At 41.5% G+C, this 27,737-nt stretch overlaps 1 protein-coding gene and 1 long non-coding RNA gene across 3 annotated transcripts in view; one reads left to right on the top strand and one right to left on the bottom strand.

Moving 5' to 3' along the window:
• Nucleotides 1–23,378, top strand: part of LOC148540667 (uncharacterized) — a 68,645-nt gene extending 45,267 nt beyond the window's left edge. Inside the window, exon 4 of the long non-coding RNA XR_015869374.1 lies at nt 22,903–23,378. This is a non-coding gene — a long non-coding RNA (uncharacterized LOC148540667). The remainder of the gene's footprint in view (nt 1–22,902) is intronic.
• Nucleotides 1–27,737, bottom strand: part of LOC148540666 (chloride channel CLIC-like protein 1) — a 330,115-nt gene that overhangs the window by 198,594 nt on the left and 103,784 nt on the right. The gene's annotated exons all lie outside the window — the stretch shown is intronic.

Genomic DNA, 27,737 nt, shown 5'->3' on the forward strand with positions numbered 1-27,737 from the left:
CCCTATGGACCCTGAAGTAGAAACAAAGGTTTCACTGTCTCAGTCATGCTAAACAAATTTCGTATTTCGGAATATTTGGATATGGGAGACTCAACCTGTGCTTATGGGCATTTTTATCCACCCTTAATTTAAAAAGAACATTTATTTTGCTAAAACAGCCATTTGACACAATTTAAGAACCCCAAATACTTTTATTAAGGCCCCTAATATACTTCTATATTGTTATTCTATATCACTTTGCCTTTTTTTGGGGTACAAGCAGATTTCCCCAATTTCACCTATACTTATCGGCGGTAAAAGCAGAATTTTTTTGGGAAAATGCCACTTTATGACTGTTGGAAATGAATTGCGCGAAAAACAGGTGCAAGCATAGACGCAATAAGCTGAATTCTCATGTGAAGGGTGCAAAAACTTAGTGCACAAAAAATTACCACATTGTCCTTCGCTAATTAAATCCCCCCTATGTGTGGTTACTTTAATGGAATCAGAGGCCACTTTGGGAGACCCAATCATATGTACAAAACTAAGAAAATAAACCAAACACAAGCCTTAAAATTGCATAGGAACAGTGAGAAGCCAGGTAGTTTGAACACTTAGGAGAATAATGGTCATGAGACTATGGGGTGGAAAGTGGCTAGTAAAAAAACAACAAAACTGAAAGAGGTAGGCAGGAACAAACAAAAGGAAAGATAGAGGTGCTAATAACAAAATAAAAAAAGAGAAGTGAAAAAACATAACCTTGCTTTTTCAGGGCCTGTCTGAGCCTAAGATTTTATAAGTGGATATGGGCACCGCATTATAACATATTTTCCTTTATAACACATTTTAACCCTTCACTGTGTGTTTAATATATATGTACTTCACTTTTTTATTTTCATTCTTTAGATGCAGCTGCTCCTAACTATCTCTTTACACTGCACCTTTCTTACTATGGTGGTGCCCTGGGGCAGCTTGGTTGGGCCAGTTTTGGAGGGTCCTGCGCTCTGGATTTGAACCCTAGTATGTTAGGGACCTACCCGAAAGAGGTTACCTGGATATGGTGGGTAGGCCCATAACCTTGGCCATGATTATGCTAAAAACCTCTATTGATTGCAAAATTTTATTGCATTTATATATATTATTAATAATTTGGAGTTGTGCACCTGAGATTTGTCTGTATAAGTGGATATAGATTTTAGCGCCCCTTGGTGGACTTTTGCATGTGCCGGAAAAAGGATAGGGGTGTAGTCTTGCAGGACATGCCCTATATACTGCATAAATATCCCATTTACAATATCAAAGTAGGTTATTCATTTGGGGATACTCTGAACAAAAACAAATTAATTCAGTTTAGTGGTCTTTGCTGGTTATTAAAAGTGCTCTGAAAGTATGCCAGTATGTACCAGTTAAATATATTAGCAGAAGCTATAGATGGTACAGGTAGCAGCAGTGTGTGATGGAGGTTAGTCTACATGGTAAATTACTTAACCAAGTCTTAAGCCGCATACACACTAGACAAATTTAATGAACGATATGGACGATAATGATATCATTGTATGCGCAAAGCAGCTATCCATTCCCAGGCAAACATCAAACCAACTGCCCCATCCCCTATATTATAAAAAAAATCAAATGTTGAGTTACCTAATCTACCTGGTGCTGGAAGAGGTTATCATGTCGGTCATCTTGTCCATCTTAGTCACTCCGTAAGACAATGATTACCCCATCTTGCGAGACTATGAGTATCGCGGGCCGCTCTGCAGTAACAGACAACAGGGCAGGATGTTTATCAAACACCATTCATTGACCCCTCACTAATGAGCATGTACAACAGAGGCAGCCCCAGCATCGCCTATCCCTGCACCAACAACTATCCGCCAAACTTTATTTAAAAGGTAGCTCAATAAAGAATCCACAACATAAAGCGTTTGAGGTTGGGAATTTCTAAGTAACACTACAATAAAAGAGGTCAGTAAAAAAATAAAGGGAAAAATAATGGATGTAAAAATAGAGGGCAAAAAGGTAACTCTTTCCTTAACCCCTTTCTAATGTATATTTTACCCCATCCACTGTACAGAAACTGCTCTGACTGTACTCACCAAATTCAAGGGACACTTTTCTATCCTCATTCTTCATCTCTCCTTGACCTTTGACAGTTAACCATCCACCACTTTTCGTCTCTTTGCTTAGTGGGCCTGATTCAGACCCTACCACAAGAGTCTCGTCGCAAGCCCGATGGTCTTGACCATCGCGACCATCATCATGGCTGCTCGCTATAGCTGTGGGTGGTAACCCACAGCAATGCGAGCGGCCAATAGGCCGCTCCCAAAAAAAAAAGCCCAGCTCTGATTCAGAGCGAGCGGCTCTGAATCAGGCCCAGTATGTCTTAGTGACGTGTAAAACATAACTGTACAGAGGATGAGGTGTGTAGAGAACAAATGGAGGAAATGGGAATCTGTTTTTTAGGTAAAGCTATAACTAAGAGAAGATACGTATGCACAAGATAAGTATGCACAAGAATAAAGCTAAGATTGTATCAAGGAGTTATTACTGGGGACAAAAAGGGAAAATAAAGAAAAGGATCATCAATGGTCCTCTGTGAGTAACTTTATGTCACAGTGCGCCAGATACCGGCTTTCACTTACCTGGTCCAGCAGAACTGGAACCTCAGGCGGCGAGCAGCGGGCAGGGTGTCCCCGGCTGCTGATGTGTACACCCCCCCCCCCCCTGCTGTGCGGATGTCAAACTGCAGCCGGCCACAGCTCTCCTAGCAGCAAGCGCGACGACCTGCAGGAAAATTTAAAGGTCCATGTACACCTAATTGGTTTCGTCACAGATTCAAGCCTGCCTATTTAAGGAAGTCTCTGGGAGCACTCCTGTGCCAGAGTATAGACTCCAATACTTTACCCAGCGTTCCTGTGCAAATCTTGTTACCTTTTCCGGACCTTGGCTTTGCTTGTGACTCAAATTTCGTCTCACCCCTGGTACCGCATTTGATATCTGGTTTTGACCTCGGCTATCCTCTGTGACCCGCATACACCTGCTCCCTGGTACCGCATTTGATATCTGGTTCTGACCTCGGCTATTCTCTGTGACCCACAAACATCTGCTCCCTGGTACCGTCTTGTCCGTTTGGTTTTGACCCGGCCTGTCGACTACGCTGAAAGTTTTCTCTGCTCCATCCAGAGTTTACCAGTACCGGTATAGGGAAACCTATACTGAGGGCCACGACCTGTGTGTCAGCCGCAGCCAAGTCCATACCTACTTGCGAGGGTCCCTGGTGAATACCGCCGGCACATTAGACTCCGCGCCTGAGAAATAGGTCACACCAATCCCCAAATACGGGTTGCATCCACTATCCACCCAAGAGTTGTGACACTTTAATTCCCAACATAAAGAAATAGAATCGGTTTTAAAAAACATTGGAAGATCCTTGGGAAAGATCCAATAATTTGCGAAAAAATATATTGGTACCTAATGGCCTGAATGGGGAATTTGAAGTTAAGTGGTTTTTATGAAATTATTTAAAACCTATTTTATTGGCTTGTTAAATGTATCTGGTATATTTTAATGATATATTTGCACCTTAGCTTTTATTGTTTTTATTTTTATTTTAAGAGAATGTTTTTTATCTGAATATTCTTCTCCTTTTTAATTATGTATTCTGAAATGTCACTGCCTTTTGATATTTATTGTAATAATTGTTGAATATATATTTTAGTTTATTGATATATTTTAATTGGTATTTATATCTATTTATTTACATATATGTCAGACTTTTGTGGACCTTTATTAATAGACTCGATGGACCAAGAAGGGAAGAATAAAAACCAGCAGAAAATGGAGTATAATGGTCTACTATGGCTGGAACGCAAGCAGTGGCCATCTTGTTCCGGCTACTTCACTTTCGGTCGCAGCAATTGCTGCGAATGGCGGGAAACGTGGACACAATTGGGGGGGAGTGTTTGTTAATGGATAAGGGTATAAATATCATGAATTGCAACATTGTCATAATACTCCTGAGGAAGGACGTCAGTTCGAAACACGTTAAGCCAAGCCAGTGATGTTTTTGTGGAGATTACTGTTGGGACCACCGGATACCTGGGAGTGGAGGATGAGTGTCTGGGACTTCTAGGACCACTGCCCCAAATATATCTGAGATGGTAACAGGTGATTCCTGAGTGAGACTAAACCCCAATCCACTGAGATGTGATTATATATGTTTTAATATATTCTTTATTGTGAGTGTGATGTGAGAATAAATTCTGTCTTTCGTTGTGACAATATTACACTATGGTCCTCTTTTTCTCTTGCTTTTGAGATAGGAAACACCATTGATCCGTCTGAGAATATTGTGGGGCACGGTAAAAAGTGTGAAAGACAAAGAAATTGAGATCCTCTTCACAGAGATTCTTTATATAGAGAGTAAGGACTTCAATATTGGAGTAAAAGTGGATTATCATTACATTATACATGAACTTGCGCCAAAGTGGGACATTTCTTTTATTATGTTCCATCTGCAATATGAAAATATAGCATCTTTATTATCACCTGCTGGCGTTCCCAAGCCCAAATAAAAATGGATATTAGTATTTTCAAGGATGATAAATATGTATACGAGAGAGACTAAAACAACATATAGTTTAGGTAGAGCATTCATTTTAATGGATAAAATTGGAGCCACTAAGATATAAAGAGAGTGGGTGTCATCTTGTTGCATTTCTCTTTCACAAAGGACATGAGTGATCAGTCATAAAGATCTTTTTCTGCTTAGCATAGTATCAAGGAAACAAACCAGAATAAAAGTGAATTAGAGCTTCCTTAAGCTTGACAATGATGTAATCCTTTGATCTGTAAATCAGAGTATAAAGTCATGTGGTGGTGGTGGTGGTGCCAAGAGAGCCAGAGGTCTTCAAATGTGCCCATATACTTATCTTATCTGTAAGTCCAGTTGTTGTTTTGTCTGCACATTAAAGTTGCTGTGTCATGCTTGACTGCCCTATAAATAAAGCCACACTAGGGTCAGGTCTTGATAACGGTCTGACCAGTGCTATGTTGTACCCACATCGTTGTCTGAGTCTGGTTTGTTCTCTTACCATGGTTGTCTGCTTGCTAAGCGTTGTAAAGCTTCTGCTGATCCTGAACACATGGATGGTTGAAGTACTGCGGACGGCAGTACACTGACATTCTGGTGCATTGGCCGGGATTCGAACTCAGGCCTCCCGCGTGGCAGGCGAGAACTGAACCTGCAATGCACCTACACCACCTCCAGCTCCTTTGTATCCACCAGCTTACCCAGCAATACATGCCACTACCAAGACTCCCCCCCTCAACATGACTGTGCGCAGAGTCAATGAAGAAGGGAAGTTACGGGACAGAAAAAGTATTGCTCACAAAAAAAGATACGTAAAACAGGCATTCTACACAAGTAAAAGTAATACAGTTGTTTTAAACAACAGAACCAGTAATTAACAAAGGTTGCATTTTTTATTTATCTAGCAGTACTCTGTATTTATGTATAAAAAAACGGTACCTTTATTGAAATGCAATTGCATAACGTTAGATAGACCTTCTACAAGTAGTCTGCAGCCTTTCTTCCTCTGATGCTGCTAATATTATATGTGAAAATTTGTTTTACTTTAACTGTTATGACGAAAAATGGATAGCAGTAAGGCGGTGGTGACTAGTCACGCCAACTGCCAGGCTGTTGGTACGAGATAAGAAATAACAGTACTGTAACTAAAGTGTTATGTAACCATGGAAAAAGAAAATGTAATGTACGTACAGGATTAATGTTATGAGTTTTTGTTTTAGACTAACTGTGCTATTTAAGTGTGCACATCGTAATTGGTACGTGCCTATACAGCCACAAATGGGGGGAAGTATGTAGCACACTTGTAAAGTGGCACACTTTTACAGAGGAATATGACATGCTTTTACATAGCACAGATAACACAAATTTGTGCTGGGAATGCATGATTATACAGAATAAAAATGTTTTAGAATTGTCTCTTATGGGAATGGTCTCGTGGAAGATGAAGCGATTTATAGCAAATTTCATATCCTTCAACCACTGGTCCTTCTCAGAGACTGTAAATTGATTTTATATAAACGCCAAAGGTAAAACTTTAGAAAATGGTTGACCAAAGAAAAAGTAAATGTTTATTAATAAAGCTAATGTTTAAGTATTTAAAGATATTAACAATTCGAATCAGAAAGAAATGTATTTAGAATTATTGCACAGATGATAGATATGACCTTCTGCTGTTTGCTTAACTGTGTGCTACGAAAGAATATTTCAGATGGTCGAAAGTCGTAAAGAGACCTTATAAGTCATAGCTTAAAGCTCACTGTATATTTAGGACTTTTGAACTGATAATCTGAAATATAAAGTCATTTTCCGCTATGCAAAATGTAGTAACTGACGCGCCAGACCCCTGTAAGAATAAACAACTGATAACGGCGCCTGAAGACACAGAAACCACAGTCGACATAGAAGCTCGAGCAGCAAAACAAGAAGGAGATAACGCTCCAGCAGCACCTAACATCGAGCAAGGTCAAGAGGAAAGCATAAAACAATACCGTGATCTATCTACACAAACACCTGAAGGTGAAGACTTCCTCATGACAGATCCACAACATGGAAAAATGTTTAAGACTCGATTATTGAAAGTATACGGACAACCATATCCGATAAAACCAGAAGCAGGAACAATGAAAGTTCCCATTATAATTCAAGTAGTGGAAGACATAGAAGACAGGGAAAAACAGAAAATCAGAAAACAAAAGAAAGAAGAGACCACAGCACAAAAGATTACCGTACATGTGGTCCAGGACAAGGCAAGATGGAAAGATCCTGCAGAAAATACCAAGAGGAAGACTCCTTTGGATACTGAGAAAATAATGAAGCTTGGACTATGTTTCTTCTGCAAACAAAGAGGTCACATGAAAAGAAAACTGTGACAAATACAAGAAATGGCAGAAGAAACAAGATAGAACCCAAGCATAGGATGTAGATGCTCCCTTGTGCCTCCCACTTCATACTGCTGACCAACCCCATCAAGACAAGACTAAGGGAAATGTAATTATTACTCTACCCTCTGGTCAGCAGTACGAATGTTTAATTGATAGCAGAGCAAGCCGAACTGTCCTACGTCAAGAGGAGGTATCAAGCACTCTACTATCCAATAAAGTTTTATATGCAACTGGACTTGAAAGATGTGAAGTGAACTTACAAGAAAGCAAACCTGTATTACTAAAGATAGGATCTGAGTAACTACAGGTACCCATTAAGTTTCTGATCTCACCTAAATGTCCAGTCAACCTACTGGGAGCAGACGTACTATTTAAGTTAAAAGTATGTATTAAGTACACTCCGGACGGAATCGTACTAACTTCAGGCCTTACAAAAAAAACAGGACGAACAATTGATCGCAGCTGTATACTATTCTCAGCAGAGAACCCCACAAGCTACAGTATTACCGGAATGGATGCCCGAAGTACCTGTTAAACTATGGTTCAAAGGAAAGAACGATGTGGGGCTTTTTAGCAGTACAGCCGGTTCACCTCACCCTGAAGCCAAATACTCTCCTAGTATCAATAAGACAGTATCCACTGACCCAAGAACAGAATGAATCAATCACCATGCAAATTTAAAGAATCAGGAGTATTTCCAGCAAAAATGAAGAAACTGAATTCAAGACCTTATACAGTAACCAAAATATTTAGTCAAGCACGAGCCAAACACCTGTCTGCTGCAAGATTAACCAAGTATGAAGTGGCTTTGTTAAGCACATCTCATGTAACCATCTCAAGATGACAAGTTCTCAATCCGGCAACTTACCTTCCAATCAATGATTCAAAAGAGGGGAGAGACCCCAAAATAGACTTTGAAATAATCCCTGAAACAGGTAAAATAACAGATGAAGTTGAATCATGTGATAAGGAAGAAGGTGCTGAGAATACAGATGAAGATAGATCATGTGACGAAGAAGAAGCAGCTGTCAGTAAAGGCAGTAAAGAAAATATGCATATTTTTTTCCCTCATCATGATTGTTTAGCCCTCATGCAAGATGAAGTTATGGCTCTTCATCATGTTATTGACACTTCTTTTCAGAACCCTGAATGTAGATGGCTCCAGATACTATGTTGATGGGAGCCCACACACATGATATACAGTCACTTCAAACACAGACATCTTCATTTCCACAGCACTAACTCTACAGTGCTCAGCACAAAATGCAGAATCATGTGCGCTCAAGGAAGCTTGAATCTTGGCAGAAGGACAAGCAGCTAACATCTACATAGATTCCAGGTATGTGACCCACAAAGTTGGCCCCATCTGGAAAAGAAGAAGAAATTTTATTGCATTCAGTGACAAGCCTATTAAGCATGCAGCTTTAATTAGTCAGCTATTCATTGCCCTTGAGCTACCATCAAAAGTAGCAATCGGAAAAATACAGGCCCATACTAAGGAACAGACACCAGGAGTAAAAGGCAACGCTTTTGCTGATACAGCAGCAAAGAAAGCAGCATTGCAAGACCCAGTAACTGTGTACCAAGTTCAAGTACAAGAAGCTCCAGTCCATCAGGACACCTTACAGCGCTTCCAGGAACAGGCTTCCAAGGAAGAGAAGGAATCGTGGATAAAAAATGGGCCGCGAAGAATGAACAAGGTATATGGGCAAAAGAATAACAATGGTGTCTACTAAGGGCTCTGTATCCAATGATGTTACAGATAACTTATGAAAGACTCACTGTTCAAAGAAAGCCAAATTGTATGGAAGCACTGGATGGCACCAGGATTCAATGCAGCAGCATGCTTGATATGTGGAACATGTATTCCAGGACAAAAAGTAAAGACTCTACAGAAACATACTCCAAGGCCACTCTAACCTTTACAGAGACTACAAAGAGAGTACATACAGCTATCTAAGAGTGGACTTTACATCGTTACGAAAAGTAATAAAATCAGAAGCACTGCATATATGCAAGACCTAGGCCGTTCACACAGCCTAATGATCAAAGGCCGGTGGACAAGAAAAACGCCTTAATGACAAATCAAGCTTAAAACACTGAACATAATGACAGATATAGGTAAACCCTGATTAGAATGTCTACCAATAGTTCTGTTCTCTATCAGAACCACCCCAATAAGGACACATAAGCTTTCACCATTTTAGATACCGTTTACTACAGTACCTAAGACAGGGTGTTACTTCCCTCAGCAGTTACAGCATAATCATGGGGATTAAACTGCTTATGTACAAGAAATGTGTAAAGCTTTAACTAACCTCCATTAGCAAGTACTCTCTTCCCTTCCGGATCCAGACTCTGATGACACTACTCATTCATTGAGTCCAGGGGACTGGGTCTATCTCAAAAGATATGTGAGAAAAGCACTTGAACCTCCACATGGAGGTACAGTCCAGGTGCCACTGACTACACCTATTGCAGTAAAACTGGAAGGTCGGGATACTTGGGTCCACGCAGCACACTGTAAGAAGCTAACAGTGAAGATAAAAGATGTGACCAACCAACCCACTACAGAGTGAAAAATAATAAAAATTTAGTACGCAACTAAGGAAGATGAGCAATAGTGCTCCTGCTTGAGTGAAATAGTTCAAGATCAAGTATTCTGAATTACCCTTGACAAGTAAAGGTATAGTCCTCCTGCATTATACTCAGTGTTTACTCCAGGTACCAATCTTGGGGGCCGCGACCTGTTCACTTGGTGCAGCAAAACCCATATCCCACTTGGAGGGGTCACTGGTGAATACCATCAGGTGGACTAGACTCCGCGCCCTGAGAGAGGTCTCGTTAACACCTGGGAGTTACATATGAAGGGGGCCTATACTCTTCTCCCCAATGTCCAGATACCTGACTCCTCGATCTCTCCCCCTGGCAGTACTGATCTTCAAGCAACAGCAGAATAGTTCCTATGATAAACACCAGTGCTGAATGATAGTTGCTCTATCCATATGTGGTCCTTAGGATGACGTATGGATAACATAGGCACTATAAGGTCAATTGCTGGTTATTGTAGGTAATCGATAGGTAGGAGAAAAGCCAAGGAGGTGGTGAAAGATGAGGAACAATAACATAAAGAAACTTCGGAAGGAGTTGCTAAAGAAACATGGACATTTCTCCTGAGAGATAGAACATTTGATAAAAAGAGGGGATTGTAGCACTTGACAAGGTATACCACATACGTGCTGGGACAGGTAAGTCTGTGTCGTATTTCATACTTATAGCCATTCTGTGGATGATAAAAAAAAAACTTTCCTACTGTCATATGACTGCAGGTAAATTTGGCAATTCGAGATACAGAACCAGAAGAGAGGATTATTCATCATTACAATGTTGTAATCGTTCGATAATTCCACTGTCTGCTAGTTGATACGCACATTAAGGATAACCTAGCCTGCAGTTTTGTAAGACCATCTACATCTCCTGCTTGAAAACCTATATTCCTCATGAAATATCTGAAAAATTAATGTCTAAGAACTATAATCAAATACATCACTTACCAGCCCTGTATGACAGACTATTCTAATGACTACTGTAAGTGTATAGAACCTTGATATAAGTTTATTAAATGTTCTAGTGTGTATATTGCTTTAAGAAAGAATTAAGAATTACATAGGTCTAAAGCTTTGGAAAAACAAGTTGTTTACAAGAAAGGGAAGATAAGCGGTATCATGGGTGGAAACCATGGACAGTCTAGGATAACCAATCCAAAAGATGACCAGATGGCAGGCGAGCAAGAAGATTCCAAGAAGTCACAAGAACATGCGTCATAATGCCCATATACTTATCTTATCTGTTGGTCCAGTTTTTGTTTTGTCTGCACAGTAAAGTTGCTGTGTCATGCTTGATTGCCCTATAAATAAAGCCACACTAGGGTCAGGTCTTGAGAACGGTCTGACCAGTGCTACGTTGTACCCACATCGTTGTCAGAGTCTGGTTTGTTCTCCAACCGCTGTTGTCTGTCTGCTTGCTAAATGTTGTAAAGCTTCTGCTGATCCTGAACACTTCGAAGCTTGAAGTACTGCGGATGGCAGTACACTGACACTACATAAAATATAGGAAGCAATATACAATAACTGCACCTCTCCCAATGTCCTCCTCTTACAGCAAACCTCCAACCCACCCCACATTACCTGCTGCTGGTTGTTAGAATGAGAACTTCTCGCAGTGTACAAAGGCAGAACCACAGTAAATTACTGAGATTGTGATACTTTGCAAATTAGCCTAGATGATCTATATTGCATGCCTCAAAAAAGGGACATGTCCGATTTTAAAAGGGCAAAATGAGCCCTGCACTTTTAGCGGTGCCCCGCTAAAACAGCCTGCCGTGAGCCTTCCTTATCCGCGGGATGCAGTGTCCCATGGATGGGAAAGTTGTGGTGACCGATCAGCGCCGGGTGAATAGACGCCGTGAGCATGCACACGGCATCTATTCCCCGTGAGGGGAGAACTTGGGGGAAGCCCAGCACTTTCGTAAGTGCTGGGCACTCCCCAAAGTGTGACAAATTGGAGGTGTGTCCCACGTACACGAGCCCTCCCCAACCAGCCATGCCCTTTTCATGAGCATGCGCATAGACTCCCTGCCGCCCCCCCAGCACCTTGTCCTTCCCGCAGCCTAGTGTGAACACTAAAGGGGCCTATCCATTAGCAGATCTTTCTCTGCGATGAAAGACAAAAGATTTATCCCTTGAAAATTCCTGGGACTGCGGTGACAGGTATCTGTCATGTACATGACAGATTTTTTCAAACGACGAAAGACAAACGATATTGCATGACATCATTCAGGGAGTGGATTTTTTTTAATGTTTCTATTAATTTTCATTAAAAATATTGTTCGTAGTTTACCGCTAATAAACTAACAGATATTTCTAATATCTGTCAGCGATAAGCGATAATTGACCAACATGTTGGAGAGACGAAAGACACAATTTGTCAGCGGCAGGAGTGCGCATCTGTCATCGTTCAGGGCCTATCCATGACAGATAAATTGAACGACTGAACGATATATCATTCATCGTTCAAATTTATCTGCTAATGGATAGGCCCCTTAAGTGTGATATACAGATGTGTCCTGCTCAGAGTTCGACATTCAGGCATCCTAGTGACGGCATGTAAATACGCGTGTTGGTGTGCTAAGACACGAAAGAATCCATGCCATGCAAGACACAGTTAAAACGCCGGGTGGCAAATGCTCACTTTAAGGCCAGGGGGCATTGAGAAAAGTGTTTTTGTAATCACTATTATTTCATCTACAGTATATATGTATATTTGTTTAAATTTAACTTTTGCATTGCTCTGCACTTCAAACAATTGGCAATCAAGACAAAGGGCCTGATTCAGACCCACTCGCAAGCGGCTGTCCGCTCACAAGTGGGTCGATGTTGTGCACTGCGCATGCGCACGACGGCGGGAGCTCCGTCGTGCGCATGCGCCAGACGCGACGAGCGAAGGACTTTCCTTCGCTCGTTGTGTCTGATCAAAGGGGGCGTGCTGTCGATGTTGATTGACAGCACGCCCCCTTTGGTGGGCGTGCCGGGGGCGTGCCTCCCAGACGGGGGCGTTCCCAAGGGAACGCCTACCGTCAGAAGCCGGCCCACTGACATCACTAGTGATGTCAGTGGGAGTGATTTTGGCTCTGATCGAACCAAAATCACTCCGGGCCTTGCAGTTGAAAAACTCAACCGCAGGCTCCGGCTCGCAGTGGCGATGGTCGCGATGGTCAAGACCATCGCGGCCATCAAACTGCACGCTCGTATAGGCTGTGGGTGGTGACCCACAGCTATACGAGCGTCCAGGAGGACGCTCCATAATTATGGAGGGCGGCCCTCATTCAGAGCGTGCGCTCTGCTCAGAGCGTTCGGCTCTGAATGAGGGCCAATGTTTTTTTAATATGTACACTATTGTATACTGTAGGGTTTACATTCACTACACACTGCTTTTTTTTACTGAACGTACAGATGTGTCCTCACTTGTCTGCAGTTGCGCCAAACAGCCCCACTCCGGACGCCTGGTCCCGCTAAACTCTGCGAGCGCTGGGCGTCTATTTTGCGGCTTTTTTTTTCTTCAGAAAATATATCTAAGTTGCAATGCAACTATGACACACCAGGAGAATTTGCTGATTAATTTGCTTTGTGACACTTGAACATCTGTGTGCGACTGAGTCTCTTAATCAGTATGCGAAGAGCCAAATAATCAAGGTCTAAGCTTGCATGGGCCGCAAGAAAAAGCAAAAAAAAGTCTTATATGCATATCTGGAGAGACAGAGGGGGCTAGAAGGGACACATGTTACACATAAGTCTTACCTATAAGGTGGTTTCTCTCTAACAGAGTTGAAACAGCGAAGGCAGGAGAGGACATTTTCCCCATCTCTACTATAGTGCACATGTGTAGAACAGTGAATGCTGCCGATTGGAGCCTAGCTCTGTTCGTGACAGCCGGCCAGCAAGAACTCAACTGGAGGGCTGCATTGTACTTTTACTAGAATAGTTTAAGCGGGCCGCAAAAGTAAGCGATAGGGGGCCGCATGCATGAACAGGCTGCTGCACACCTTCAATACACACTGGTGTACTGCATGAATGGCTACCTAAAACATGTCTACTATTATGTTAATTAACTACTGTATGCTTACTGTGGGGGAGGGGGAAGGTGAAGTAAGGACACCCCAAGTGTCTACTCTTATTGCTACCTCACTGTAATGTATTTTGTCCAAGCCGCTTGCACGCGCACGCACACGCACACACACACATATACTGTACTGTAAATTCAAAGACACAGAAAAGGCTGCAAACACAAAGCACAAGTCACACTTTCAGTTTTCGATAAAAGGAGAGGAATTCAGGCTGACCATTGGCAGGGTACTGCTGCAATTCACTTTATATTGTACTGTAGTTCCACACCTCCCCCCACCCATCGTTTCTATACAATGCCACAGAGATGGCTTTGCAGCTAACCACTATAGACACTGTCCCTAGCAGGTTGGACCTTGTCACTAGCATCTTGCTCAATATGACGCAAGTTCCTTCGGCTGCGACATTTGCATGCTCAGATTTTAGAATGTGCTAAATAAATGTGAAGTAGAATCTTATTGGGCAACACCTCCACTTCTAAAAACCCGCACTTTAGTAAATATAACTTTCGCACTACTAAACTCTACATGCTCACCTAGTCCTTCTCGATCCGCCAGCCAATCAGTGAGCGGTGCCACAGAAACTGCATTGGCTATTTGACGCATGTGCATGTGCAGTTTAGGAAAAGAAACATCTGGTGGACAGAAAGTTGTATTACACTCTCCGGCTTTTCTGGCATCTCAGTGCATTATGCTAGGACTCAATACGACATGTTACAACTTAATACACCAAGCTGTAACACGGCCTGGCACGAGTAGCAGTACGTGCTACACGTTGTATGGACGCTAGATGTAAGAGGACACATCTGTAGCAATTGTTTATATACAGTGTCATATTTTACTCTAAGGGCTCCATTTACTACAATCCGCATATTGAATGCAGATTGTTTTTTTAGTTGAGTAATTTTTTTATTAAGAGATTTTGCATATACAAAGCAAGAACAAAAAACAAAACAAAAAAAAAAAACAATTAACAAAACTTAAATACAAAATATATAATTAATAGCTGCCAGCAAACAGGCCAAGAAAAAAAAAAAAAATAGCAGCTTCATATACAATTATTAATGACATAAAGAAACAAATTGCTATACAATCACATAAAATATGTGAAATAATATCAAATATATGGAACAAGTGGAGACTTGCATATCATTAATATACCAGAAACATTGTCACATCCCAGACCTGTTATATAGTACTCAGACAGATTAACTTGGGGAAGCATATCTTGAATCTAGCCAACCGGCCCAAATCTTTTCATATTTAGATTCTGCTTTTTGTGGAATATACATATAACGTTCATGTTGCACAGTTAGTGCAACCAAGGACACCCAAGCCTGGAAGTCAGGACCAATAGGGGCCATCCAAAGTCTTGCTATACAAACTTTAGCTAATACACATAAATTTATCGCACATTGCAATTTATATTTACCTAAAATATCATCGTCTATAATCCCAAGGCAACAGAATCTTGGAGTAAGAATAGAATGAGGAATACCGGTATCAGATACCGCACTGAGGACCCGACTCCAAAATAATTGCATCTTAGGACATTCCCATAGCATATGCCAAAAGGTTCCAGAGGCTGTATTACACTTTGGGCAAATATCCGAAGCCCTCCCTCCAAACTTCACCAACCGGGCTGGTGTGAAATAGTTCTATGAAGTAGAAATAGCTGAATCTGCTGGAACCGAACAGAGGCAGTAGATACACGGGGACAAGCAAGTGCTCCTCTCCACTCGTCATCAGTGAGACCACCCAACTCCAATTCTCAACACTGTTTCAAATGAGACAAATTAGAAGCATGATGATATAATATTAAAAATTAATATAAACAGGAGAGTGTCCGTTTAGGGCCTAAATGTACAAGAAAAGATTTTAAGGGGGAGTGTTGCAATGAGAGATTCTTACTAGCAAATTGAGTATTCAGTGCATGGCGAAGCTGTAAATACCTAAAAAAATAAGTAGATGGGAGTTTAAATTCGTCCACCAGCTGAGTAAAAGATTTAAGAATCCCATCCTGATACAGCTGATTAATCTTAATAAATACCTTTACTACCCCAAATCTCTCTGGCATTAAGAGAAGAAAGTTCTGACAGCTGTCGGGAGCCCCAAAGAGATGAATCTGGGTCAATCTCGCTAAATTGTATTAGTGCATGAGCAGCACGCCAAATTCTCAAAGCCTGCAAAACTAAAGGGGGACCGTTACGAGTGAGCGAAGCACTGAGGAGAGCTTGTAGGGGTGTATGTCCCGCTGACACCTGAGAAACTAACAGAGCCAGAAGGGAGTCAACTGAACTGTCCTGCACCCACAGCCGCAGATGAGCCAGTTGCGCTGCATAATAATAGTATTGAAAATGGGGAAGTGCTAATCCTCCTGAAGTCCTTGACCTAGTAAGTACATCCAACTTTATTCGAGACCGTTTATCTAACCAAACAAGGGAAGAAATTATACTGTTCAGCTTCCGAAACAATGATTTAGGAAGATAAATTGGGGCTTGTTGAAAAATATATAAAAACTTAGGTTGCACTATCATTTTAATTAAATTGACCCGTCCTGTTACTGTCAGGGGAAGTTTGCGCCAGATTTTAATCCTATCTTTCAAATATGAAAACAGAGGCAAAATATTCAGACGAGAATAATCCTCCATAATATTAAGACACCCAAATACCCAAATATTTAAAGGAGTCAACCCAACGTAGAGGTAGGGAAATTAATGGGTCAACAGGAAGGCGTCCTCTAAGGGGGAGAATGGAGGATTTGTCCCAATTAATGGCAAGGCCAGAATAATTACTAAACCTGTCTATCACCTGCAGAACCAGGGGCATAGCAGTCACGTAGTTCCGGAGGAATAATAGCATGTCATCTGCATATAAAGCTATTGTATCCATCCTGTTACCCAGAGTAAGGCCAGCGATATCAGGATGTGTACGCAGAAGACACGCCAGTGGCTCAATAGCTAAAGCAAATAGGCTCGGAGACAAGGGACATCCCTGCCTAGTATCTGTTGACAATGCAAATGAGGGCGAAATGAAACCATTCACAGAGATACGAGCAGTTGGCCTGTAATACAGCAACTGAACCCATCTCAAAAATACTGGACCCCCACCCATACATCTCATGACCTCCCATAGGAAGGGCCACTCCACTGAATCAAATGCTTTTGCTGCATCTAGAGAGACTACTACAGAGGAGGACCCTCCACCATGAGAAGCCTGGAGATGAGAATAAAGACGCCTGATATTAATAGATGTCGACTGTCCCGGCATAAAGCCAGTCTGATCCGGATGTACAATCTTAGCAATAATCTGATTAAGACGGATTGATAGAATTTTAGCGAGTATTTTTGCATCCATGGATATTAATGAAATAGGACGGTATGCATCGGGAAATTTAGGGTCCTTCCCAGATTTTGGTATCACAATAATGATGGCTTCTGACATGGAAGCTGGAAATACACCTTTATCATATAGATTATTAAAGAGTTCTAAAAGTTGCGGTATAAATAGACCAGCATGTTTCTTGTAAACCTCCAAGGGGATACCATCAGAACCAGGAGACTTACCACCTGGGAAGGAGTTGATAGCAATCTCAACCTCTTCTAGTGTAAGCGGGGCATCTAAAAAGGACCTTTCCTCATGAGCCAAATGTGGGAGACCAATTGCTGCTCCATAAGACATCAGATCAGCTGGAGCGCAAGACAGCCTAGAGCTATAAATATTTTTATAAAAGTTAAGAAAGGTGTCAGCAATGTCAGAGGTGTTGGAAACCAGTAACCCATCTGCAGTAAATATTTCATGGATAGCTGTGGAGGGACGGTCAGCATGGACTAAATGAGCTAAAAAACTGCCTGTCTTATCTGCAGATATATAGTTGGAATGAGACTGGAACAACAGCCGGCAGGTATTCCTATCAGTAAGATGGGTAGTCCAAGCAGACTGAGCCGCCAACCATCGGACTCGAGCCTCTCCAAGCCTATTTTGTAAATATTCAGACTCCAGTGAATGGCAAGTTTTCTCAAGTTCAACCTCCTTCTCTCTATAATACCTTTTAAGGTCAGCAACCCGTTTAAGCAAAGTCCCTCGCATAAAGGCTTTAAATGCATCCCAAATTACGTCAATTGGAGCCGAGCCAGCATTATCAATAAAAAAACTCCTCCAAGCAGCTTCAAGTTCCGAACCTGCCCCCATCTGTAGAAGCCAGGAGGGATGTAACTTCCATAACGTCTGCCCTCTTGGACCATTCAGGTCCACATTCAATATAAGGGGAGAATGATCTGATATACCCCTCGTCTTATACTCCGCACCAGATATTTTGGGAATCAAACTAGGGGAGACTAGAGCCAAATCAATTCTGGAGAACGAGCAATAAGAGGAGGAAAAACAGGAATATTGTTGCGTCCCCGGATGCTTCATCCTCCAGGCATCTACCCATCCCAGACCAGCTACAAATTTAGCAAATCCACTCACACCCCCCACTAGACCAGTCGTATGGGCCTCACGCCATTTATCTAAAAGGGGATTCAGATAGTTGTTAAAATCACCTAAACAGATCACGGGTGTGGCAGGAGACAAAGCAATAAATTCCGCTGCTTTTTTTAACACCTCATATGAGAATGGAGGAGGGAAAAAAACAGCAAGTAAAAAGCAGGGACAGTGTGAACCTTACAATCAAGAAAGACATAGTGCCCATAAGGGTCAATCCTAACGGCGTTACATACAAATGGTAACGATTTTTTGATAAGGACAGAGACCCCCCTTGAGGACGAAGTGTGTGAGGCTTGATATGCCCACCACACCCAGGGACGTTTAAGAGATAAAATCCTGCTTCCAATCAAATGAGTCTCAGTAACACAGGAGATGTCAGGATCATATTGTTTAAGCATTTTCAACACTAAAGATCTTTTTATTCTATCATTGAGTCCCCCCTCACATTCCACATGAAGTAGTCTTACCATAATAAAAATAGAAAATATCTAAAGAAATGGGAATACAGATATAGCACATTTCCAAGCGAAAAATAAAAAATGTGTGACCTGACAGCCAGCATATACATAATAGACAGAGAAAAGCAAAAAAAAAAAACAAGAAAAAAAAAACTGAACATGCTAAACAATCCTAGCCAACCCCCCTCCCTGTATACCCCTCCGAACCTAGGCATACTTGGATTCCAAAATTGCAACTACCTAAAACTAAAATAACATAAACCAATTAAATTCCCTACAAGTAACAGGGGCAATGAACAAAGATAGCCACCAATACATGGGAGCTCTCCAATAGATACCGTGACAGTGAAAGCATTCAACTTTTTGTATATAGAAGAAATTACATAGACTACCCTCCTACCCCAAGGCAATTCGGGGACCTCCAAAATAATCATACATTAGTAGACAAAATACTAGCAGAGTTTTCACCTCTGGAATCAAACAGATAGTTATAATCTGAAAAGAAATTACAGATAATGACACGAAGTGGACATTATATCAGAGGTAATTCAATCAGGAGCTAGCTGTCCATTGCCCAGGGCATAGCGATCCAGCCAGACAGCCGCCTCACGTGGAGAAGTAAAGAAGCGGGTCTCCCCGTCAGCAACCACACGCAACTTTGAAGGAAATAGCATGGCGTATGAGAGGTTCAAGTCCCGCTGTCTGCGTTTAATGGGAAGAAATTTAGCCCTATCTTTCTGGACCTCTACTGCAAAATCCGGAAACACTGAAATGCGTACTCCGTTTCGTTCTAGCGGACCCTTAGTACGGGCCAGCCGTAATACAGTGTCCCGATCCTTATAATGCAGATTGTAGTGTGATATTATCGACTGAATTCAGGCAATATCACAGGGTTTTACTACAAATCCCTTGCAGGTACAGAGCTTTGATAAAGCTGTCCCTGCGAATCCCCTCCACACACTAGTCACGGTATTTTCGCAAAAAATACCGTGACAAAGTGCCCGCGCATGCGCCGACTGGCCGCCGCTGCTAACCCCCCGGCGCTAAGCTCCGCCCCAGCGCTAAGCCCCGTCCCCCACAATGGCGGAACCCCGGCAACCCCCCCTGTCCCTTAATTACACTTACCTGCATGATCCGGGCCTCCGGTGATGTCCTCCATGTCTCAGATCAGGCGATCTCCTATACTGCACTGGGACCCGATCACCTGATGACCGAGCCGCATTGCACTATGGGAGACCAGCTAACCGGAGGCCCGATCACCGGTCCCTGGAGTCAGGTAAGCAAAAAAAAAAATTTTTTCTTTTTTTTTTTTTTACAGTAATCAGCTTGCGGTCTGTTTAGACCACACAGCTGATCACTGGGACAGACTCCGGCTCTGCTCTGCCTTTTAGAGCAGAGTAGGAGGACGGTAACCGGGAGATGACCCTGGATAACGCCACCTCCAGGTGGAGTTATTATCACAGGGCTTTCCCCGATATTTTTTTACAATTTATTTTTAGTAACTTTGGCCAGATCACATTTCCAATTACAATTATGGGAAATGTGATCTGATTACTAAAAATAAGTGATACTTAGGGGTTGGAGTAGAATTTTACGAATTCTACTCCAATTGCCCTGTAATAACTATAGGTGATACTAAAATAATGTGAAAAGGGTGTGAAAACACCCTTTTTCACTTTATTTTAGTAAAAATAATGTTAATAAATAGAGCCCTAAGTATTTTTGTCTGTATCCATTCATTTCTAAATAGAATATAATTCTATTAAATAAGCCCTATTGTGATAATAATATTCTAAAAATATGATTGCGCCCTTACTTCTCAGGGCATAGTATTGGCCACCTTGCAATCTAATATGACTCACAAAATGTGATATGCATTCCTCTTCAGGGTCTAAGGGTGACATGTGACCCCTGAAATATATCACATTACCACCACTGACCTAGCTGTACCCCTTCCCCCATCAATCTTTTCCACAGATTTATAAACAAAAATATATCAAACTACTCACTCCCACGGTTCAGGAACACAAGGTGCGATAACGTTTACCTCTCCCTAAATAACAATTTTCTCTACCACTTTTCACACCTTCAGACTTCAAGGTAAGACATGAAGATTGATCTGGTTCCTGGGTGCATGAGAAGACATGTTTAGTCTAACGTGCTTTGTCAGGCAGTGAAAAAAAAAAGAAAGAGAACTGCTTTGATGTAAACTGCTGGAGGGAGCTCATGATCTTTTCCATTAGTTATACTGAGAAGAACCAGGGCCAGTAAGGACTCGTCACATTGTAGCTCAGATTTATTAATATGCTTATCAACACTTATATTATTTATACTGAGATAGGATGATAACGTTTTATACTCATTTAATTCTTTATTGTGCGTACTGGGGATTATTTCCGATTCATAAAAATGCAAATGCATAGGAGAATAAGCATTTATATAAAAAAAAAAAAATAGATCTCTGCAAAAAGTCCATCAGGAACATAAAAACATACAAAGATATGTCGTACGATATATCGCCCTGACACGGATCAGAATAATACATTGTGCGGATCGTACGGTGTGTACGGCGTCCGTTCATTGCATTGTTGTATCTGCTGTGCAGCAGATGGGATGCTGCAGTGAATGACACCATACTGCTCCGATATATTGCGCCGTCCTACATCGTATTGTGTAGTGTGTACAGCAATGTTAGATATATTGTTACATTGCAATGTTCCATCGCTGGCTACACACATTGTATAGGGTGTACCCAACTTTTGTATTGGAAGTAAATCCCCCACATTCTGATCTGGCATAACAATTTGGGTGCTTTGCATGACCAAAAGGGCTCTGTAAACTTGCTACATTTAGAAGCAATGTTAAGCGAAAAATCATTCACAGCATTTATTTTAGCTGATAATTACGTCTTTGTAGATGGCAACTTTAATTACAGTCGTAGTCCAAATGGGAAAGTAGGCAGGCATACAACTTTTCTATAAATCTGTAGGGGCTATTCTCTTTGGGAACAAAATACATTAGAGGCTATGTATTTATCAAAAGGAGAAAATTTGTATAGCCAGCAAAAATTGCAATTGGCAATAGGCTTGCCTACAAAACATGCACGGGCAAGCCAATTTAAAAAGGATTTCAGCAATGCAAGAAGAAATGAATGAAATCATGATTTAAAATTCAAATAAAACATTAAAACAATATGCAAATATACTGATCATTGGAAAATTATGTATAATCAATTTTTGAACTGTGTTTATGTTTCACTAAGTGAAACAGAGCCACAGTCCGCAGAAGCTTACCAGATGAAGCTGTAAAGTAACTGTTCGTTTGATGAAGTCCACAAATGTGTGTATTATTTTATGATTAAAACTCTGTTAAATTTAATACACTATGTAGTGATTTCTTTTTCTTTTGAGTTTAAAAAAAAAAAATGATGTCACTATGGTTTATAGATCTTGCTGCATTAGCGATCATAACAATTAAACCACCAAGTGTGATAGATAGATAGATAGATAGATAGATAGATAGATAGATAGATAGATAGATAGATAGATAGATAATGAGATCCCTACTGTCGAAGTTGAATAATTGAGTGAGACAAGTTCAGTTTAAAATTTAATCGCAGGGACGCCATCTTGCGAATGGCAAGCAAGACTCCATTTTGGAAATGAGATCGCAAGACACCATTTTGTGTGGTCAGCATTAATTCAAATTATAACCCAGGAGCTAAGAACAGATGGCAATGTTTTTGTTAACCTACCAAGGGCAACGGGAAAAACCAGCTTTCTAAGTAGAAGTAAATAAGAAGAGACAATGGGTATTTTTACATACAAATTGGGATTCCCTGGATGCAGATAAAGTATAGTTGTGGCAATTGTAATATAATATCTACACAATTGGATTTGCCTGAATCCTAGACAAGATGGCTCCAAATCCCACAGTTTGAGGTGATAATACATTTGCATTTCACACAAGAGTCTGTGAGAACAAAAGAGGTTTTGTTTTCCTTTGAACACAGCAGGTGGGGGCCTGCTGACAGAGGGCATGTAGAATTACAACCCTCAGCCATCCACACTGCTGGATGTTCACTTCGTGTATGAGAGATTATGCACTTAAATCTCACCCATTAATAACTAGCGTCCTTATACCAAACCCCGAATACCCACACACTACATATTCGCACACAAGGTTCCATTAGCATCAAATTGTATGATTCAAGTTGGTTAAGTTAGTTTAAATGCTAAGAAATAAAGATATTTGTTAACTAAGGAATTATACAAGATAAACATGTCATTCTTTGAGTTGTTCTGATGCATACTCTTTCCACAGTTTTCCGGTGCTATCGGTGAGGAGATCGCATTATGCATTCTCGAGTTATGGACCGCAGAACCTACAAGCAACCAAAATGTATATTTTAGATTCAACTGTTAGGATGCTAAAGGAGGCGATACCAGAAAGACTCCGGCTGTTAGAGGCAGGGAAAGTCTATTTGAAACAAACCTGTTAAATGTGTCGTTACATATGCTTCTCCTCTGGGAACCAATGAGATCAGCAGGAAGTTCTCCCTTTGTCCTGTTTCAGTCTGGGGGGGGAATAAATACACGTGTCCAAACACTGGTTTGCCAGTTCATGCTGAATTTTGGGTGAACTGAGGATATCTAGTCAGAAGTCTATCTCTGGGTCCGGAGGCGCAGCGTATGTATAACCGTACTTGGTCTGTATTATTTCCTTTTACGCCTAAATTATGTATGTATAGATTGCGTGTAACTGACTGTACTTTTACCTGAATAATACTTGTGCGTTGGAACCACAGATTCCACTCCTGTCTTTATTTGCGGTCATACTGCATACGCAATTAGCGTTGTGTTTAGAGGTTTATAGGCAGGTTTTGTCTTAGAGGTTCTAGGCAGGTGAATCTTAGAGGTTTATAGGCAGGAATGTATTAAAAGGTTTATTTACAAATTCTACACTATAGATTGTAAGCTTGCGAGCAGGGCCTTCCTAGCTATATAGCTGTCTGTTATTACCCAGTTTTGTTCTATTAATGTTTACAATTGTAAAGCGCAACGGAATATGCTGCGCTATATAAGAAACTGTTAATAAATAAACAGACAGACAGGAAGCCGGCGATCTAAATGCCGACTGCCAGCTTCTCGACTGTGAACCTCCGGCATGGGACTAATGATAGGCGTCTAAATACTGACTCCTATCATCAGCCCAAAACCGAAATCCTGATGCCCGGCATACCAAACGTATGTAAGACGTCGTCGGGACCTGTTAGCCATGCGCGCGGGGGGGGTTATGGGGAGGGGGCTAGGTTTAGGGACTCCCTGGGGGGACTTAAGGTTAGGCACCCCCCCGGGAGGGTTAGGATTAGGGAGCGGAGGGGGGGAGGATAGGTGTAATCACCCCTGAAGGAAGGTTAGGATTAGGCACTAGGGGGACAGTTTAGGGCTAGGCACCCCTAAAGAAGGGTTAGGGGTGGGGGAGAGGGGAGGGTTAGGATACTTACCGGGCGCCGTCGGGATATTCATCTGCCGGACTTCCGGCGTTTCACCCGCCGGGCTTAGGTCCGGCGGTATGTCATACCGATTACAGACAGACAGACAGATATGAGATAGATCGATATTCTATGGCAGGTTAGTTAAGTTTCATTTGGGTAGAAAGCACAACATTCATCAGGAATTACAGACCCCTGGTCGTACAGGAAAGCAGGAGTGGGGAGCGCATTCTTCTTTTTTACATAGTTGCCCACTAGACACTTTTACCCCGTACTAGAAATCCATGGTTGATATGCATCAACCCAGGATTTATGTCTGTATAAATGGATCCACCCAGGTCCAGGGACCCGGGGATCCAACTCGGATATTTTGCAGGGTTGGCCACATTCCCGTGCCACCCTGCAGTGTAAACGGCATTATCCGGGTCAAGATGACCCGGATTACGCCACATGCTGGCCGATTGGCGTCGTCTCCAAGCGTCAACTTCAACGCCGGAAGAGCCAGGTCACTGCTGACCCGGCTCCAGTGTGAATGGCGCCATCTCGGGAATAGCCTGGATCGGCGCCGGGGAAGTTCCGGGTCTGATCTGGATTGGAACCATGTTCCAACCTCCACATCAGACCCGAAACTTTGGTAGAAAAGTATTACTGTATTCGTAAAAGGTATCTAGGGTAGAGATATCCTTATAATAGCTTTTCAAATGTAATATAGTGAAAATACTTCCTAAATCTAATATAAGAGTTTGTTTTCTAGCTGTGAGCCTGCCAGGCATAATCAGAAATGAACATATTGTTGGTCCAACACTTGAACCAGGACAACAGATAACAACCCACAGACCAGGGAAAAAGAATGTATTAACCAGGTAACTCTCATTTGCTGTAAGGTTGTACTGAGGTTATCTCTGTCTTTTGTGCGCTTAGCAGCTCACTCTATTTACATTCTTGCTTCAATCCACATTTTAAATATCCATTTGTCTGTTTACAATTGTTCGACAGCTGCCACCTTTTATAACACATATTACTTTGGCCCAGCAAAAACATTGGGAACATGTTTTTTTTTTCCAGGGCAAAGCCATCATGTTACACCCAGTTGACCTTTTTATATATTGGTACAGGTGGTAAAAGAACAACACAGGACACTACTTGCCACTATGCTTAATGTTTTAAGTCATTACTCTCCTCACATGGTAACTGTCTACACACAGTAGCAAGTTATGTAGGAGCCTCTACATTTGTTTCTTTTGTGTCTTGTATTACTATATCCGCACTATTCAGTATTCTATCCACAACATAATGAGTAACAACAGTATAAATCCAATGTATAATCATTAAAGGCAAATTCTGAGGAAAACTAAGAGTTTGTTGTTGGGTGAAATTAGATAAACTCAGTACAACGCAAGATTTTACTTATCTGTAATCCTCCAAATCAGGAGAACACTGCTAATGGTTCCTAGCAGGAAATGCTCTATATCTCAAATGTGTATTATTCAGATTAATAGTGGTGTAGCTAAAGCTACTCCCTCATGAATTTCACATGCATCATAATAGCTCATGAGGAAGGAGCTGACTACCTCATCAGGACCACTTAAAAGAACCTGATATTTTCTGACATGTACCGTGAAGGCAAACATATATTGTTCAGATTTAACCTGACATTCCATTGCAGCTCTTCCCTTCACTTCAGGCATCTCTTTAGGGATTGTTGTGATAGAAATCACATGGCCCTTGTATCAGTGTATGAATCAACTAATAGACACTGTGTATTTCTGCAAGTCTGCCAAACTGTCACTCTCTGTTTGTTTAGACAGAGAAGCAGCTCTTTAGTTGGTTCTTCCTTAAGTATAAACACTCCAGTTTTTTCATGTATATTATTACACAGCCAAGCATAACCTTTACAATACATCAATGTCAACTAGTTGCTTTATTTGCTCCTCAAGGTAGCCAGCAGACGCACATGCAGATTTGGTCTGATAATCTGGTCCTTTTTTGAAAGATCGAACTACAGATGTGTCCCCATACACCTATCCTCAATATGCTATGCTGCGCAAGACTCTTGGTGCAAGTGAGCCGTACCGACCGGTGTAGCGTAGCAACTTTTTACAAAAATTAGCTTCTTTTCCCACCGTAGACACACCACTCAATCTGTGACAAAGATGCCGGGCTGTGACTTTATCCACACAGGAATTAGTTTTAAATATGTACAAAGTCGCAGATGTAGCAGAACGAAATTTGGAATAAAAAAAATCCATGGCCGCTGCCTCGTAGCACTTTGTAGAGCGATTTAGACTCATTCGCACACACACACGTACAATAACAAATTAATCAATGCAGTTAGCGATTGTGTCACATCACACTCTGACTAATACATATATTCGAGCAAAAATGACACAAATAAGATGCTTAGCGCAAGCTGTGACGCATGGGACCTGGGGCCTGATTCAGAGTTGGGAATAGAGAGAGATCTCTCTCTCAACTGATCATCTTGGTGACACCAGGCTGCACTGTAGGTGGGGCAGATTTAAAATGTGCAGAGAGATTTAGATTTGGGAGGGAGGTGTCCAAACTGACATCTAAACTGTAGAGTAATAATAAAGCTGTGCAGTATTTATGGGCTACATGTAAAAGCAGACAGTATTTACCCTATATGCAAAAATAAAATTGTGTTCACACCCCTTGCATTGCAACATGGTTTGTCCAGGTACACAGTCAGGTACACAGTTAAGTGCTATCTCTCTCTCTATTCCTAACTCTGAATCAGGCCCCTGGCACATTAAGGAAGGCTATGTGGCCCAACTGCGGCAATAGTGTACATCTGTATGATACAGTCAGACTGGGACTGATTTGGTAGGGTTGAAAAATAAGTTATCAGCATCCCTGCTGCTGTGGAACTAAACATCCCAGCATGCCCTGCCACAGTTTTGCTGTAAGGGCATGCCAAAACTGAAGCCTGGCAGGCTGGCATGTCTAGTTCCACAGTAGCTGTAGTGCCACAGCATGCCTACACCTGTGCTAGGTCATCAGAGAGCCCAGAAGTGATGTACTGGTGCCTGATGCACAATGCGATCGGAGCCTAGAAGATTAGAAAAACACTACTAAGGGTGCTATAATAATTCAGCAAACATGAAGGGAATAGACAAGATAAAAAAGGGTCTGGAGCGACAGGATATAAGGGTGAAGACAAGAGATGAAGGACAAACATAAGCTAAGGAATGGATTTTGCATAGCACTCAGGAAAGCCAGCAGGGCTGAAGCTGACATGAACCAAGTAGGTTTCATGTGTGTGTTGGCTGTTATTTGTAATAGTGGGATTTAGGGAGCTTTCAGATCATATCTAGTAGTGGGGCTCAACAATCATTAGTTACACAAGCGGGCATGACCAGATTTATGCAATTAGCCTGACTTGCCCAAATCAATTAAAAATCCAGTAATTAAGATCTGGGCTGAATGGCCAAAATTGTGCAGTATGTGGAAAGCTTATGTTATGTTAAGTGAGTTACTTTTACTGAATGGAACAAGGAAAAGAGGCTTTTCGAAGTACTGTTTTGGCAAAGGCTTCAAAGGGCTAAGAAGTTGAAAATGAAATAAAACATAAGAAATTGAGTTAGAATATGAGATGATCTGTAAATATTTTACAACTATTCAGAAAAGCTTCTGTAACCTATCA

The sequence above is a fragment of the Taudactylus pleione genome, unplaced genomic scaffold (genome assembly GCF_031769625.1).
Source record: "Taudactylus pleione unplaced genomic scaffold, aTauple2 ptg000018l, whole genome shotgun sequence".
NCBI classification, from domain to species: Eukaryota; Metazoa; Chordata; class Amphibia; order Anura; family Myobatrachidae; genus Taudactylus; species Taudactylus pleione.